Raw genomic sequence first — 18,780 nt, 5'->3', positions numbered from 1 at the left:
GTGCTTAGTACATAGTGAGCATTATATAAATGTTAGCTGTTATTATTTATTTTATTGTTGTTTATATCTTATCAAATGCCCATTCAAGAGTTCCTCTTTGCCTATAAGATCCCAAATAAACTTCAATCTAGCTATAATAACTTGCTATCATTTTGATTCTCTCCCTTCTAATGTCATCATTCAAGATTCTCCAAACTGGTCCTTCTAATCTATTAAAAGTGACAGCTAAGTGGTACAATGGATTGTGTCAGATCTGGAGCTGGGAAGACTCGTCTTCCTGAGTTCAAATCTGGCCTCAGAAACTTACGAGCTATGTGACCCTGGATAAGTCATTTAACCCTGTTTGTCTCAGTTCCTTCATGTAAAATGAGCTAAAAAAGGAAATGGCAAACTACTCCATTATCTTTGCCAAGAAAACCACAAAGAGTCAAATAGGACCAAAATGACTGAACAACAATCCATTAAAAATATGCTCCTTGCTGCCCCTATTTCTTTGCAGCCCCACTCCTTGGAATGCGACCCAACAATCTCTTCTCATTAAAAATTCATTATTTCCTTCTCTGAAGGTAGATGCCACCAAAACTATAACTTGAACTAGCAGAGGAGTGTAGGACTCTGGAAGAACCTATCTCACATAGGAATCCTGTAAGTGAACTTCAGGGGCTCAATTCACTTGGGATAGATTTGGGTTCCCTTAATCATCTAGCATTTATTAAGGGCTTACTGGACTCCAAAAACACATATAGATCAATAGAAGGATTCTGTCTTTCATGCTGAAGGCAGAATGGTGCAGCAGATGGAGTAGTGAACTTGGGTCAACTCTCACTTCAAAGGCTTTGATTAAGTCATGTAACTGCTCAAAGTTTCGGTCTCTTCACCTCCCAAATGGGTCTAACAAGTTAATGTATGTAACACACTTGAGCAAAACTTAAGATGCAACAGAAATATGTGAACTATCATTTTATCAGTCAAAGACAAGGTTTGTTAGAACACCTATAGAAAGTAGACGTGATTCTAAAACTCTGCCATATTGGCCAAACTCTTAAGAAATCTGAGCATTTGTGATGCTTGTATTGACAAGCAGGCCAGATTGAATATGAGTATCTTTTCAGATTTTTTTCAAATTGATTAATTTGTTTCACTTCCATATATTTTATAATTTTACATATATATTTTTATATTTTTTTATAATTTTCTCCCCCTTTTTCCCCCCTCCCTCCCTAGGATGGCAGGCGATCTTGTATGGGCTCCATCCATACATTCCTATTATGCATATTTTCACATTAGTCATGTTGCGTAGAAGAATTAGAGTGAATGAGAGAAACCATGGGGAAAAACAAAACAAAATAAAACATGACAAAAGAGAAAAAAGTCTGCCTCATTCTGTGTTCTGACTCCATAGTTCTTTCTCTGGATGTGGATGGCATTTTGTGTCATGAATTCTTTAGAAATGTCTTAGGTCCTTACATTGCTGAGAAGGGCTAAGGCTATCCAAATCAGTCCTGCCCCATTGTGGCTGTTACTGTGTATAAAGTTCTCCTGGTTCTGCTCACTTCACTTGGCACCAGTTCATATAAGTCTTTCCAGATCGTTTTGAAGTCTGCCTGGTGAACTATCGTTATTGTTACAATACATTTACCTTGGGTCAGTGGCATTTACCTTAGCTCAAGGAGAGTAAAAAATAAATAAACAAAATATACATATACACACATTATATATGTATTTTACATATGTACATACACACACCTATACATACATATATGCACATGCACACACATGTGTGTACATGTATATGTATAAGTGCATACACACACCTATATGCACAAGACCTTACCAGATATTTTAAAGGTAGGTTCCCCAAGAAACTGAATCTTGAAATGCCTTGCTCTCAGTCAATGCAGTGAAAGTTACAACCTCTAGGGGTAACTCTGAGCAAGCTGAGGTAGGCTAGTATAGGCAGGAGCTCTTTAACTGAGTCATAGAGTTCATGCCATGGGTGAACTCTGGAATTCCCCACTTTATCCCCTCACTCTTCCGTAACCCACAGTACTAACAGCTGCACCACAGAGTCTTTCGTTTTAATGCTCTTTCCAGGTGTTGAAATGCCCAAGGGCCTGGCTGTGTTAGCATCAGGCCTGTCTGAAAAACGCTGAAATATAAATCTAAGCTTGCTCCCTTGCTTTGGGTTCTTTTAGCCCTTTTTTAGTCTTTGGGCTACATCCTTTGCTTATGTTCTCTGGTTGAACATGGATATAAATCTTTTCTTTCTAGATTCTAAGTTTCTTTAGGGCATCAACTGTGGATTTTCTTATTTTTTGTTTTGTGTCTTCCACTGATTCTAGTATACTCCCCCTTCCTTTTCCCCAGGAACATTTGGTGGTGTTTGTTAAATGATCACTTGTTTCCGGAGAATCGTGAATAACAGGTTCATAATGCCCAACATTGGCATGCAATCCTATCTGTAGTTGCATATGTAGGGTCATCTGCATTACATGTAATGATCACTAACTGGTCTAATGGGCATTTGATAAGATATAAACAACATTAATAATAAATAATAACAGCTAATATTTATATAATGCTCACTATGCACTTGTATCCAACATTTGGATACAAGGCTACCTGTGAGGGTTCCCCGTGATCCAGCTCCTCTTCTCTTGTTCCAAACAGAATTAAGGTTCACTGTAGGGCTATTGACTTTCTCTGGTTTAGAGCTGCCTTTGACACACACCTTTAGGCCCAAGATGCCTATACACACCCAGCAGGAAATTTAAAAGAAACCAGAGGGTGAAACTTGCTGTAATCTGGGATCAGGTTTACATCAGTGTTTCTGCTTGTTAGCACTGTTATTTCAAAGGACCCGAGTTGCTGGATCCTTGCCTGCTTTGTCATTAGAAACCTGCCTGATCCCACCCAGCCTTGCTTTAATTCCTGCATTCCTTACTCATCGCCTGCTGTGAACTTTGCTACCTGTGTGATTCCTTAAGTTTTTCTGAAAACTAAATTCATACTGCCAACTATGCCCTGCTGCTGCACATTGCCCCAAAATGATGGCATCTAATGTTTAACATTAATAGATATCTCTTCAAGGCTCTACATTGGAGAATAGTTGCCAATGTGCATTAGTGGAAGGTGTTTCCACAATAAGAGATCCCTCCACCAATGGCAACATCTCCAGTGAAAAGGAACTTAACTTCCTGAGGTAGCCCATTTTACTTCGGTGTAGCTCTAATTGTTAGGAAGCTTTCCCTTAATTAAGCCCTTCCTTCCACTTTGCACTTCTACTCACTGTTCCCAGTTTTGCCATCTGGGCCCAGACAGAAGAGTGTTGAAGAAAACTAAGAAGGCCCAAGCAGTTGGTGTATAACAAGTAAACACAGAGGAAGTCCAGGCTGATGGTGACGCAGTTTTGAAGCCACTGATGGATTGATTCTGAGCATCAGAAAAAGAAGAAAGGGCTCCAGAGTTGTGAAAAAAATCTTAGATATCATTAGTTAAAAAAGTAGCCAAAAATGTCAAGAGAATCACTTATTTCTCAAATCTACAACATTTTAATAAGAATACCCTATATAGGTTACTGACATAGGTATTGATAACAATTTATAGGTATTGATAACAATTATAGTATGACAAGGGAAAAGGAAGGCATTTACAAGTGATATCCTACTGCAGAATTCATCTTTCCATTCACACAATTGACTAAAAGATGGTGAGAATATAAAAGCTCACTATACTTACTTGTTTATTAAAAAAAAATTTGATTTGGTAGAACAAAAATACTGTCTCAAAGGCTCTGTGTTAAAAAGGTGTTGCATATGCTAAAATCATACAGGATTCCTTGAAAAAGGTAGTAAGAAGTTAACTGTATGATCCCCCTCTGTTTATTAATATCAAGAGAGGCAAAACAGAAGGAGATACATATGTTCACTAAAGGTCTTTGCCACTGTCATGGAAGTTGCCTAGTAAAGAGTCCAAATACAATGATGATTCATCATAGGCGTCAAGATTTTCCAAATGTTCTTGTTTGCAAATGCCTTTCTACTTAAGATTGTATCTATTTCTTAAATATTCAGAGCCTCCAAAATGAGATCCATAATCACATAGAAGATTTTGGTCTAACTATTCGCAAAGGAAACATCAAAGTGACAAAGAATGCTCACTAGTCAGATTATTATGTTTATTTGGATGGATAATTCAAAGATATCATCCACTGGAGAGTCATTGCAAATGCACCGTGAGCTAGACCCAGAATGTAATGGGGAGAGAGCAACCTATTTTACCTCTGGAAGATTGTACAGTTTCCAATGATGTTAAAATTCTACCTGACACTTAAGCCCATCTTTTTTAATGCCAATATTTTTCTGAGATGTTATGGCTTAGAGTTATGGAATAACAGTTTCTGGAGAATGTTAATTGTAGCTCACCTAAAAGGTAATGGACAAATATATGGTTAAGTGGGGGTGGATTTCAACACACAATAAGCAAATCATTGTGCAGGGGAAGCAGCATGAAAGATAGTCTAGACACATAGTGATAAAGAGGCCAGTGGAAAGGCCAGTTGCTCCATTGTTATACACACAATGTTAAGAAGTCTGTAGGAAGGTTTCCAGACCAGTGAGAGGAACTCCTATGTTGGATTTCTGAAAGGATGTAGACAGGTTTGCTACAGGATAGACAGGAGTTAGTAGATTGTGATGTGTATTACTGCAGGAAGTTCTCTCATCAGTTAGATCACAGATCTGTCTAAGAAGGAGTTTTGAAATGAAGTATTTTTGGCCATAGATTTTATCATTCGTTCCTTTCTTGGATTTTGTATTTTATGAATTTATGACCGTATTTATTCCTATCTTTTTTACACGGTAGCTCTTCTCTCTGCTAGCTAGCTTGGAAGATATACCTAAACAATTTTCTACCTTTCCCTTCCTCCACTTCCTCTTTTGGCTTAAAGCATATTTGAATAGCTTTGTGAGACTCAAAGCAAATACATTTTTATCTGCCCTTGTTAGGTGCACTCCGTCTCTTCCTAGTAGTGAATCACTTCTGTATTTTGAGCCATGGTCCAGAAATCCAAATCCATTTTTTTCATATAACATTTTCTTAATCAATTGTTCACTTCCCAAAGTTGCCCGTCTCTTCTAAAGCCACTCCTTTTCATTAGTAGCAGCGATATGAAATATCACCTGTGCACCTCAGGTCTTTATATTTTTTGCCTAAGTCTCTGTAACCTTTAGCAGAGTTTCTGTATTTCTTTTGGTGGTACTATTTGTGTTCATTCCAAGCAGACAAGTAGGAAATACTCAATAAGTTTGACAGGTGTTGGGAAATTCTGTCACATCCTGGGTACTTGCCCTGGGAAATCAGAGGAATCCCCCAGCATGGCATCACAAGTACCTGTTCTTTTCCTCTTCCTCTCACCTTTACTCTGTGATCTCTTATCTGGGACTGTATGTGAATCCTCATCATCATTCCTTGGGATACAAGAAATTGCCTGCTTCTTAGAAGGTTCAGTTCCTTCCTTTGCTTCCATTTCTTAGCTCCAAGTTTTCAGTGGTCTTTCTTCCCTTTCTACTCCATGTGAAATTTTTCCTCCCTCCAATTTTCTGACACTGATCAGAAATACCCCTTACCTAGAAGGACGCTGATAAATGTTGAACAATTGGCTCTCTGAAAAAAAAAATACACCTACACACTTTGAAATATAATCTGCATTATTCACATTTTCTCCATCCTATTCTGAAATGTCTACTAAACAAAACATGCCCTGATTTGTAGCATTTGCTGATTACTAAGATGTAGACATTCACGCTGAAGTTTCAGCATTTGACTCTTGTGAGCCAGTAAGGTCTGGTTCTAGTATGCAATTATTTATTTTATCTTTGTTTATTTTCATATTGAAATTCTTTTTTGCAGGAAAATTTTTAGGTAGAGAGGAATTGTTCCAGCTCCTCTACTTTCTCTCCTCAAAGACTATACTTCATTTTGAGCATAAATAAAAATCACACAGCCATGGAATAAATAAGAACATCATGTATGCTATATAACATATGTAGAATACTACACAGTTTATCTTACTCTTCCATATCTGATGGAAGTAATATCTTTAGCCCAATGTAGTCCACAATTTTAACTTATCTCAGCTTGAAAGATCATAAATTTAGAGTTGGAAAGTACCTGAGGTCATCTAGTCCCGCCCCCTTCATTTTAGAGAAAAGGAAAACGAGAGTTAGGGAAGTTGTGACTTGCCCAAGATCACACACAAGTAGTAAGCAACAAACACAGGGTTTTTGCCATAACACTTTTCTAGATGCAAAGTCAAAAAATCAAATAATTCCTGTTCACAAGGACCTTATATTTTAGGTCTTCAAGGAGAACTAGCACCTTTGGTGAGCACTTGCCAAACTTGTTGGGTTTTGGTGTCCACCTGCCACCCAGCTCTCACCTGTAGTAGCCTCACCCTGGCAAAGTTTTCTCAGCAGATGGGCTAAACCAGGTTGAGGGTGACTGACAGGCTTCAAACAGGTTGGTGAGTTAGGGAGATGTCTACCCCCAGCATGTGAAGACTTCCTCTGGTGGAATGGGATGGTGTCAACAATTTGTTCCAGTGGCCAACACGATGACTGAAGCAGGTGCTGTGGAGTGCTTAGAGTTTGGTCATGCATCAAAGATGCCAAGGTCATCCACTGCATCACGGGCCATTGCTAGTTGGCTTGACTTTTGTCTTGTCGATGGACTTCCGGAAGAAAGAGTGAGGCTGACAACTTCTTGCAGCTCTACCTCACTTGAATCCAATTCATGGGCAAGTCAAGACATCACCCTGTGGTATCATCAGTTCTTTTGAAAATGAAAGAGAAATAACAGCAACCCTGTATTTGTGAAGACATAGGTATGTATTTGCTGAATATATGAATGCAAAATAAATATAAAATAAGATAATAGTGAAGTCGGGTAAAACAGAGGATTGTGTGGAAGATGATGCTTGAGTTACATCTTGAAGGAAGTTAAGGATTCTCCAAAGTCGAAGATAGAGTGTCTTCTAGGCACGGGGGGAGGGGAGGGCAGCTAGTACAAAAGCATGTGCTGGAGTATCATGGATAAGGAATGGTGAGAAGGTCAGTTTGGATGGACTATAGGGTTCTGGAAGAGAGTAATGTTTAAAATGAGGTTAGAAAAATAGGTTAAGGCCATGTTAAACAGAGGAGATTATATAGTATTTTATCCTTGAGGCAATAGCGAACTACTGGCATTTATTGACTAGGGGATTATTATCATCAGATCTGTGGCTTAGGAAAATCATTTTGGTAGCTAAGTGGAGGATGGAATAGGCAGGCACCTGCTTATAGTCTTTAAGAATTTCCTGGGACACTGAGAGAAGTGACTTGCCCAGGGTTCCTCAGACAGCATGTATCAAAGGTGGGCCTTAAAGATAGGTCTTTTTGACTTTAAGATCACTTGTTTGTCTTTTATACTATGTTGTCTCTCCATCACTAGAGATACAAATGCAAAAGCGAAATAGTCTCTGCTCTCTCAGAGCTCATAGTCAAATAGGGAAACTCAGCACACATAGGGGAGTAGTGGCTAGGGAAGGGAGTTTAGGCCTAGGCAGTCACACAGATTATGAATGGAGCTACTGACCACTGCCCCAGTCTTTCTAGTAGCAAAGAGAGCCCTGATTTGATTTTTATCCCTTGAGGAGAATAAGAGGTAGAAATAAAGATGAGTAGAGAAAAAAACGCTATATGCGTATAGCAGCAGGAAGTAGTAAGACGCCTTTTTATAATAGGCCCCTAGCTATCTTTCATCTGGGAACTGACATGGCTGATTGGATTATCTATATACACAAATATATCTACAAAGACAAAAGCAGGGGTGGGAACCTACAGCCTTGAGGCCACGTGTGGTCCTTCAGGTCCTCAAGTGCAGTCCTTTGACTGAATTCAAACTTCACAGAAGGAATCCCCTTAATAAAAGGATCTGTTCTGTGAAGTTTGGATTCAGTCAAAAGGCCACATCTAAGGACACAGAAGGCCACATATGTCTGCAGGTCACGGGTTTCCCACCTTTTGGATTAAGGCATTCCTTTTTCACAAAGTACACAACAGTTTGATTTGTAACTGGCAGAGTTGATCTTTATGTCTCTGTTTTACAAACAGTATAGTACTTGTAATTCTAAAAAAGTCCACCTTATTTACAACTAATTCTTGCATGTTGCTTTATCTATTTTACAAGACAGGTTGGTCTGAAAAGCTCAGACTGGGATGGCGGAGATCAAATGTCTTAAGCTACAGAGTTTGCAGGTTACTGGTCTCTCTCCTCAGGATCTGTAAAGAACATTGTGCTTAATTTAAAAAAAATGCAAAATAAAATTCAGTACAAAGGTGGTGATAGGACCCCAGATAATACAGATTATAACTTAACAGATTCCCAGACTTTTCTCCAAAAGAGCCTGGCCTTGACACAAATTCACAATTCAGAAAGTAGGGTTGAAATAATAAGCAAGTAAACAAACCAAAACATACTTATGATAGAGAAATATGAATTCATGAATACCCAATCAAAGTCTTAAGCAAAAATGTAAGTTGCACATAAAGTCAACTCTGATTCCTGGAATAAATGAAGCAAGAGTTCAAGAATTGTATTTCAAATGAAATGGGACTTAGAAGAAGAATTAATATCTTAGTCCAAAAAATACAAAGTTTTCCCCAACTAATGGATACCCTGAAAATTAGAATGGACCAAGAAGAAATCAATAATTACATGAGACATTAAGAACTATGAAAATGATAAGTGTGAAAACACAGAAGAAAAATGAGGGATTTCATATAAAAAACAACTGACTTAGAAAACAAAGTAAGGAGAGAAAAATCTAAGAATCCCTTGAATACCTTAAAAGTTACCAAAACAAGAGCCTGGAGAGCATATTTCAAGAAATCATGAAATAATACTCCTCAGACATATTAGAGCCATAGGATCAAAATGAAATAAGAAATAAAAAATCTGCAGTCACTTCCTGTAAGAAAATGAATTTGAAAATTCTGAAGAACATCATAGCCCAAATTCAGAGCGTCCATATCAAAGAAAAAGTACTATAAGCATCCAGAAAGAAATAGTTCAAATCCCTAGTCAGGATCATAAAAAGACCAATCAGGATCATATAAAACCTGGAAGCTACCAACATAAGTGACAAGTAAGTTTGTAATACCATATTCCAAAAGGAAAGATGTTGTAAAGATTTATGACCAAGAATAACTTACCTGGCTAAACTGAACACAATCTCATAGGGGGAAATTTGTCAAATGAATAAAAGACTTTCCAGTATTCCTGATGAAAAAACTGAAGCTGAGTAAAAAAAAAAAAATTGAAATACAAATACAACAGACAAGCAAATATTTTTTTTTTTTATTAAACTTTTAACATTTATTTTCACACAATTTTGGGTTACAAATTTTCTCCCCTTTTATCCCCTCCCCCCCCCAAACCCGAGCTTTCTAATTGCCCCTGTGACCTATCTGCTCTCTCCTCTATCCTCCCTCCCTGCCCTTGTCTCCGTCTTCTCTTTTGTCCTGTAGGGCCGGATAGCTTTCTTGACCCCTTAACCTGTATTTCTTGTTACCCAGTGGTAAGAACATTACATTTGGTCCTAACACTTTGAGTTCCAACTTCTTTAGCTCCCTCCCTCTCTACCCCTTCCCCTTGGAACACAGGCAGTTCAATATAGGCCATATCTGTTTAGTTTTGCAAATGATTTCCTTACTAGTTGTGTTGTATAGGCCTAACTATATTTCCCTCCGTCCTGTCCTGTCCGCCATTACTTCTATTTTCTTATGGTCCTTTCCCTCCCCATGAGTGTCGACCTCGTATTGCATTCTCCTTCCCATGCCCTCCCCTCTATCCTCCCCCCCATCCTGCTTGTTCCCCTGTTCCCCACTCTCCTGTATTATGAGATAGGTTTTCCTATCAAAATGAGTGTGCATTATATTCTTTCCTTTAGTGGAATGTGATGAGAGTAGACCTCGTGTTTTTCTCTTGCCTCCCCTCTTTATCCCACCACTAATAAGTCTTTTGCTTGCCTCTTTTATGAGTGATAATTTGCCCCATATAACTTCTCCCTTTCTCCTCCCAATATTTCTCTCTCACTGCTTGATTTCATTTTTTTTTTTTAATATATGATCCCATCCTCTTCAATTCACTCTCTGCACTCTGTCTCTATGTATGTGTGCTTGTGTGCATGTGTGTGTGTGTGTGTGTGTGTGTACTCCCACCCAGTGCCCAGATACTGAAGTGTTTCAAGAGTTATAAATATTGTCTTTCCATGTAGGAATGTAAATAGTTCAACTTTAGTAAGTCCCTTATGATTTCTCTTTGCTGTTCGCCTTTTCATGGTTCTCTTCATTCTTGTGTTTGAAAGTCAAATTTTCTTTCTAGCTCTGGTCTTTTCATCAGGAAAATTTGAAAGTCTTCTATTTCATTGAAAGACCATTTTTTCTCCTGAAGTATTATAGTCAGTTTTGCTGGGTAGGTGATTCTTGGCTTCAGTCCTAGTTCCTTTGACTTCTGGAATATCCTATTCCATTCCCTTCTATCCCTCAATGTAGAAGGTGCCAGGTCTTGTACTGTCCTGATTGTATTTCCACAATACTTGAATTGTTTCTTTCTAGCTCCTTGCAATATTTTCTTTTTCACCTGGGAATTCTGGAATTTGGCCACAATGCTCCTAGGAGTTTCTCTTTTTGGATCTCTTTCATGCGGTGTTCTGCGGATTCCTTGAATATTTATTTTGCCTTCTGGTTCTAGAATCTCAGGGCAGTTTTCCTTGATAATTTCATGAAAGATGATGTCTAGGCTCTTCTTTTGATCATGGTTTTCAGGTAGTCCCAGAATTTTTACATTGTCTCTCCTGATTCTATTTTCCAGGTCAGTTGTTTTTCCAATAAGATATTTCACATTATCCTCCATTTTTCGAATCTGCGTGGTATGTTCTGAGATATCTGTCTTTCTCGAAAAGTCCAAAGCTTCCATCTGTACCATTCCAGATTTGAAAGATCTATTTTCTTCAGTGAGCTTTTGAATTTCCTTTTCCATTTGGTTAATTCTGCTTTTGAAAGCATTCTTCTCCTCATTGGCCCCTTGCACCTCCCTTGCCAGCTGAGTTAGGCTAGTTCTCAAGGTGCCAATTTCTTCAAGATTTTTTTGGTTCTCCTTTAGCAGGGAGCTGATCTGTTTTTCATGCTTCTCCCTCATCCCTCTCATTTCCCTTCCCAGTCTTTCCTCCACCTCTATAACTTGATTTTCAAAATTCCTCTTGAGCTCTTCCATGGCCCGAGCCCATTGGGTGGGCTGGGACACAGAGTCCTCGATTTCTGTGTCTTTGCCTGATGGCAAGCCTTGTTCCTCCCCATCAGAAAGGAAGGGAGGAAGTGATTTTTCTCCCATAAAGTACCCTTCAATAGTTTTATTTCTTTTCCCTTTTCTTGGCATTTTCTCCCCCTAGTGGCCTGACCTCTGAATGTTCTCCTCACACCCACCTCGCCTCCTGGTCCTCCCAGCCAGCGTTTGGGGACTGAGATTCAAATGCTGCTTCCAGCCTTAGGATTTTTGGCGGGGGCAGGGCTGTTATTCAGTGTTAAATTAGGCTCAGGTGCTGAGGTCAGGGGCAGGGTCGCCTCTCTGGCTCAGTTCCCTCAGGGGGTTTATGCACAGACCTTCCACAATGGATCCAGGCTCCCGCTCGTTTGGGGAGCCCCTGTCCGCAGCCGCCTCTCAGCCCCCACCTCCCAGGGGGGCCCGAGCCTTGGGGGCACCTCACTCCCCTCTCAACCCGCCAAAGAGACTTTCTCACCTACCCCCGTCAGTCACCTGTTGGTGGGGGGGCCCGTGCTGCCGCTGAAGATCCCGCCTCCGGAGCCCTTTCAGATCTGTGCCTCTCGGAGCCGTGGCCTCCGCTGCCACCACAGGTCCAGGCTGGGCACCAAGTCTGCAGCGTGACGGACCTTTTGCGAGAGGTTTGCTGGTCCCTCTGTGGGGGGGGGTACCCGCGTGGCCGCTGGAGATCCCGTCCCATAGCCCTCTCAGATCTTTTTCTCACGGTGTCGCTGCCGCGGTATGGTTGCTCTCTGCTACCCACCCTGGCGCCCAGTCCACAGCGCGAAGGACCCCCCGTGAGAGGTTTGCAGGTCTCTCCGGAACAGAAATCTCCCTCGCTCCAATATTCCATGGTCTCTGGGTGCAGAATTCGCCCTGGGTTAGTCCCCTCTGCCGTTCTGTGGTTTGTGGGTTCGGAGCTATGTGTATGTGCGTCTTTCTACTTTGCCATCTTGGCTCCTCCTCTCAAGCAAATATTTTTTAAAAAGTAAATATTTTTAACAATTGCAACAATGAAATGTTTACATTGAATTAGGGGGAGAAGAAAGAAGTTTCCTCTCAAATCTCTAATGTCATCAAAGGTCTGAGAGTGAATTAAATAAAAGACAATAGCTTTCTTATGTTTTAATAAGAAGAAATAAAAGGGAAGGGGGAAAACAGTATAACAGAGTAAAAAGATGGAGGAAGGAGATGGAATTTACTATCTTATATAACTGGAGCTTGATAGATAAAGACTGTACAAACATGGAGGAAGGAGTAGAGAAGAGAACATCACTTGAATCTCATTGTCATATAAATTAGTTAAAGAAGAACACAGATATACATGACACATAAATGCAAATAATTTGCTGCAGAAATCCGATGCAACAAGGAAGGGATACGAAATAAAAAGAAAAGTATAATTGGGAAAGGAATAGCCCTAGGCGAAACAAATGCCAACTTTAGAGGGTGGATCATGAAGAAAGTTTTAAAAGGAAAGAAAGACTAAAAAGTCATAATTGGGAGTTGAAGAAACAAGGAAGATCAAGGAAACAGACTCATATTGTATGAAATGTGCAGTATTAATGCTAAGGAAACTATTTCTCACTACCTTCTTTGCAAAGAATTCACCAGGGAGCAAAGAATGGAAAAATTGTAAGAGGATAGGATGAAAAGAAATATACATCGAACAATTATAAACATAACTGTAAATAGTATCAACTAACAGATAAAATTAAAGCATATGAAAGACTGGATTAGAAAGCAGAATTAAACAGTATGTTGTTTAAAATAACCACGCTTGAAGCATGAGGTTCACACAGAAATAAATTAAGGAGAGGGACAAAAATCTGTTGTGTTTAGGTGAACTCAAAAAAGCAGGGGTAGTCATCATGATCTTAGACAAAGTAACAAAAATATATAATTAAAAGAGAAAAATAAGAAAACTACATAATGATTAAAGGCACCCATAGGCAATGAAATAATATCAATTTTTTACAATATATGTAAAGTATTTACATTTACTTAATGTTATTCACTTATTTACTTAAAGTGAATAACATTTAACTTCTTAATCCTAAATTCTAAAATCTTAATGTTTCATAGAATCCAAAATTTTAAAAGAAATTTTAATGAATTAAATGGAGAAGTAATAAAACTTTCATAGTTGGAATTTCAATGTACTCCTTTCAGACTTACGTAAATCTAACCAATAAAGGAAGTTGCCTAGAAAATATTTATTGTAATTGTGAATAGGAAAAGAGTTCATGGCTAGTCTAGGGATAGAGAGATTCCCCAAAGCTAAAATGAATAATTGTGATTACATAAAATTAAAAAGTTTTGAACAAAAAATAATGAAATTAAAATTAGAATGGAAGTAGTCTCAAAGTCCTTCTCAAAAAGCACTCACTTTGTCTGACCATCCCTATACGCATCATGCCATATTCCTCCTCTGTAACTGATGTTTCTACCTCCTTTCCTCTTATTTTCTTCTTGATTCTCAAAATCTGACTCCCAAATTGATTATGCCAATGAAACTACTAACTCTAAAGTTACAATATTTTCTTAAACATTAAGTCTTAGGGCATTTTCTCAATCTTTGACCTCTCTGTAGCCTTTGACACTGGAAATCTCCCTTTTCTCCTTGACACTCTCTTCTCTTTAGATTTTTGTGACACTAGTTTACCCTGGTTTTCCTTATATCTCTTATAATGCTTCCCAGTCTCCTTTGCCAAATCTTTATCCAGGTCACTTCTATTAATGGGGATCCTCCAAGGCTCTTGTTCTCATTTCTAGATAATCTTCCTTGATGATCTCATCAGCTCCCATGGATTCAATTATCGTCGCTACGATGATGATTCAGGTCAACTTCTCCAGCCCTAACCTCTCTAACTCTGAGACTCAAATCTCTAGTTGCACATTGCACAGCTTAAACTGGACATCTGGTAGACATTTTAAACTCAAAAAGTCCAATCTAAACTCATTTCATATGCACCCCCCTTGAAGTCTTTTTTCTCTTCCTAAATTTCTATCACTGTTGAGGGCACCCCATACTCTCCATCATCCAGACTTTTAATCTAGTTACAATGCTCAACTCATCTCTCTCTCTCTCTCTCTCTCTCTCTCTCTCTCTCTCTCTGTCTCTCTGTCTCTCTGTCTCTCTGTCTCTCTCTGTCTCTCTCTCTCTCTGTGATGTAAATATGTAACTATTTGCCAAGTACTGTCATTTCTACCTATGTAACATTTTATATATATATATATATATATATATATATATACATATATATATATATATGTATATATATATATATATATATATATGTATGTGTGTGTGTATGTATATATATAGGCCTTCTTTTCTTCTATGACACTACCACTACCATGAGACAGGGACTCATTACCTGAACTATGACAATAGCCTTCCTCAAATTTCTCCCCACTCCAGCCTGTTCTTCACTCAGTTGCCATATACCCATTCAGTTAATTCTAGTTGCTCTCTAATACCTCCAAGATCAACTATAAAATCCTCCATTTGGCTTTTAAAACCATTCATAAGTTTGTTCCCTTCTCTTTCTAGTCTTCTTAATATCTAACTCCTCTGCCCTCTCACCTTCCACCACATATCCTGTGATCCACTCTGGCACAGAAATTGGCTTCCTTTCTGTTCCATACACAAGGCAGTCCATTTCTAAACTTTAGAAATTTTTATTGACTATCCTACCAACTCAGAATTCTCTCTCTCTTCATCTCTGTCTCCTGGCTTCCTTCAAGTCCCATCTTAAATTTCTCCTTCAAGAAGCCTTCCTTGATCCCCTTTAATGCACATGCTTTCCCTTTGCTGATTCTATCTACTTTACCGTATATATGTCGTGTTTGTACATAGTTGCTTGCATATTGTTATACCCATTAGGTTTTGAGTTCCTGGAGAGAGGGATGTATTTAACCTTCCTTTGCATCCCAGTTCTTAACACAGTGCCTGCCAGGTGCTTCATAAATGTTGACTGACTTGTTTCCACCAAAAGTAAAAAAAAAAAAATATGCAAATTTCTTTGACAAATGCCTGATATTCAACAGATAGAAGGAATTAATTTAAAAGTAGTCCCTTAATAAATAGCAAAAGGATATGAACATGTAGTTCTTACTGAGAAAAATGACATAGAAAATGTTTCAAACCACTAATAAGAGAAAAGCAAATTAAAACAAATGGAGTGATTAGGCGTCGGGGGAGACATACTAATTCACTGTTGGGTTGCTAGGTGGCACAGTGGATAGAGTGGTGGACCTGGAATCAGGAAAACCTGAGTTTAAATTCAGCTTCAGACACTTTCTAGTTGTGTCACCCTGGGCAAGTCACTTAACTCTGCCTCAGTTTCCTCATCTATAAAACAAGCTAGGGAAGGAAATGGAAGCCATTTTAGTATCTTTGCCAAAGAAAGCCCCAAATAGGACATGAAGTTAGATATGACTAAAACGACTTAACAACAGTAACAATACTTTTGGTAGAGCTGTGGATTAGTCAAGCCATTCCTGATATTACTAAAAAAAATCACCTTTGATCTAATAATAGTACTACTTAGTCTATACTCCAAAGAGATAGAAGAAAAAGAAGAAGGAGAAGAAGAAGAAGAAGAAGAAGAAGAAGAAGAAGAAGAAGAAGAAGAAAAGGACCCATACATACAAAAATATTATAGTAGCTTTTTTGTATAGTCTAAGAACTGGAAACTGAGAGAATGTCTATCAGTTGTGGAATGTCTATGCAAATTATTGCATATAAATATAATATATTTACATCATGGTACTATTGTGCTCTATTAAATAATAAAAGGATTAGTTTCAGAGAAATCTTGGAAGATTTGTATAAACATATAATAACTTCTAATTCTGTCCTTTAAAGACAAACAGAACAAGTCTAATCTGATACACAAACTGATAATAGTGATATAGTTAACAAAAATAATTCTTAGAGAGTTAAAAACTCTGATCATTGCAGTGACCAACCATAATTCTAAAGGACCAATGATGATACATACTAGCCATCTCCTTACAGAATTATAATGAACTTAAAGTGCAGAATGAGTCAATCATCAACCATCCATATGGTTAATGAGGGAATTTATCTTGCTTGGCTATGTATATATGAAAACAGATTTTTTTTCTCTTTCTTTCAAAAGGGGGTGTATAGTAGAAGAGGCTGGGAGAGAGTAACAGGATTATTAAAATGAAAAGTAAAAGAAAAGTAAGAAAAGGGAGTCACTGAAGCATTTAAAAAATGCATAGAAATCAACAGTACAAAGGTCCATAAGAAACACGAACAGGGGAGCTTTGAAAAATCTGAATTCCCTGTTTACTTTAAAAGAAAAGCAAATTGTTCATGACTTGTAGTCTTTTCAAGTTAAATAACTTTACTGTCAGTAAAGTAAGTGCAGAATTGCCTGACTTTTGCACTCAGTGCAGCCACTGATGCTGAGAAGCAACAGAATATATGTTGATTTTCCGACACTTGTGCTAATTTTGGTCTGACAATTAACACCAAGAAAACACAGGTTCTCCACCCGCCAGCACTGCTCCATTCATATATGAAACTATTGGTTACAGCAAATGAAGAGATTTTGAATGCCATGGATTCTTTCCAGGAATGTACACAATAGGTGATGAGGTTGACACATGCTTTGCCAGAGCTAGCTTAGTGTTTAGGAGATTCTGAAGGAAAGTAGGAGAGAGAAGCAGCACTAGGCTGCCTACCCAACTGAAGGTCTACAGAGCCACTGTGCTGCCCTCACTGTTGTATGCTTGTGAAACCTGGACAGTGCCATGCCAAGAAACTGAATTGCTTCCATTTGAATTGTCTTAGGAAGGAAGATTCTGAAGATCATCTGGCAAGATAAGGTACCAGATACTGAGATCCTTTCTTCAGCCGAACTGCCAAGCATTCATACTCTGCTGGGCTAATTACATTGCTCAAATGCCAACCTTTTGCCTAAAAGGCTATTTTACAGAGAACTCACACAAGGCAAGCTCTCACATGGAGGTCAGGAGAAGCAGTACCAGGACACTTTCAAGATCTCTCTGGAGAATCTTGGAATTGATTGTGAGACGTGGGAGACACTGGCACACAACTGTCCAGCATGGTGTATCACTTCAAAGAAGGCACTGTGTTCCATGAGCAAGGCATAATTGTAGTAGCTCAAAAGAAATATTAAGAATCACAAATTTCGAGATATTTTTACAACAAACATTCACATATTTGTGCCTGACTTGTGGTAGAGCCTTCTGAGCTCATATTAGTATGATCAGTCATAGTCAGACAAACTGTACCTTGACCCTGGCATAATGATGCCATTGTGGTCTTCTGTAAGCATGAAGATCAACAACCAAATTGTTCATGACCAAAACACACACACACGCACGCACGCACACACACACACTCATGAGCACAACCAAACAGGTAGCAATCAAGATAGCCTGGTTTGTAGTGTGATAAGGAAATAAGACAGTAATAGGAAATAAGTAATAGCAAACAATAAATAGGAAATAATACAACCAGATGGTAGAGGGTTTAAATGCCAAGCTAAAGAGTTTGTATCATATCTTAGCAGCAATAGAGAGTCATCAACATTTTTTGAGCAAGTTAGTGATATGGTTAGTCTGGCATAAGCATTCTATTATGAAATGAACTTAGCTGGGCAAGACCTGTTCCTGATGAAACTGTGCTAGCTTTCATTGATCATTATTTCTCTTAATAGAAATTCATATACTATCCTTTTAATGACACAGTCTAGAAGGTTTCCAGGACTTAAAGTCCAGCTCACTGGCCTTTAGTTTGCCAACACCACTATTTCCCTGATTTTCCAAAAACAAATTTGCCCTTAACTTGCTTTGTAATTGTTCTCCCATTATTGTGACCTTTGAAAAATCACTGACAGCAGACTTCACAATCACTCCTTTAAGTTACTTTGGTACCCTGAGGTGCTGTTCATCAGGACCTGGCAACTGATCATTTTTGTACCTATCTTCACAATTCACAGATTATTCTTCCTGATGAGGAAAATGACCAGTAAAAATGGAATAGTTTGCTTTCCTTTGTTGCCTATTGGGGATGGGAACCTTTCAGAAAAAAATTTCGAAGACAAAGAAAAACAACTCTGATGAGGAGCAACAGTTATCTGAAAAAAGCAAGCAGTATGGATGCACAGAGAATTTACCTTCCAACTTAGATTTTTAAGAAGATAAGGGAGATAAAAGCAAAGATGTTTACAGACGATGTATAGAAAGCATGACACAATTCTTAAGAATTGTTTCAGGAGGGCAAAATCTTAGAATAAACTGAGGCTGGGGAAAAAAGATAAGGACCACGAGAGAGAGAGAGAGAATTTCAAAAAGGCAAATTGAGGGAAAAAGATGAAAGAAAGGCTGAGATTTTTCTTTAAATTGACAATAAATAGA

This window comes from Notamacropus eugenii, chromosome 4 (assembly GCF_028372415.1).
Source record: "Notamacropus eugenii isolate mMacEug1 chromosome 4, mMacEug1.pri_v2, whole genome shotgun sequence".
Lineage (NCBI taxonomy): Eukaryota > Metazoa > Chordata > Mammalia > Diprotodontia > Macropodidae > Notamacropus > Notamacropus eugenii.
The sequence above is the reverse complement of the archived record's forward strand: the minus strand, read 5'-3'. Positions refer to the sequence as shown.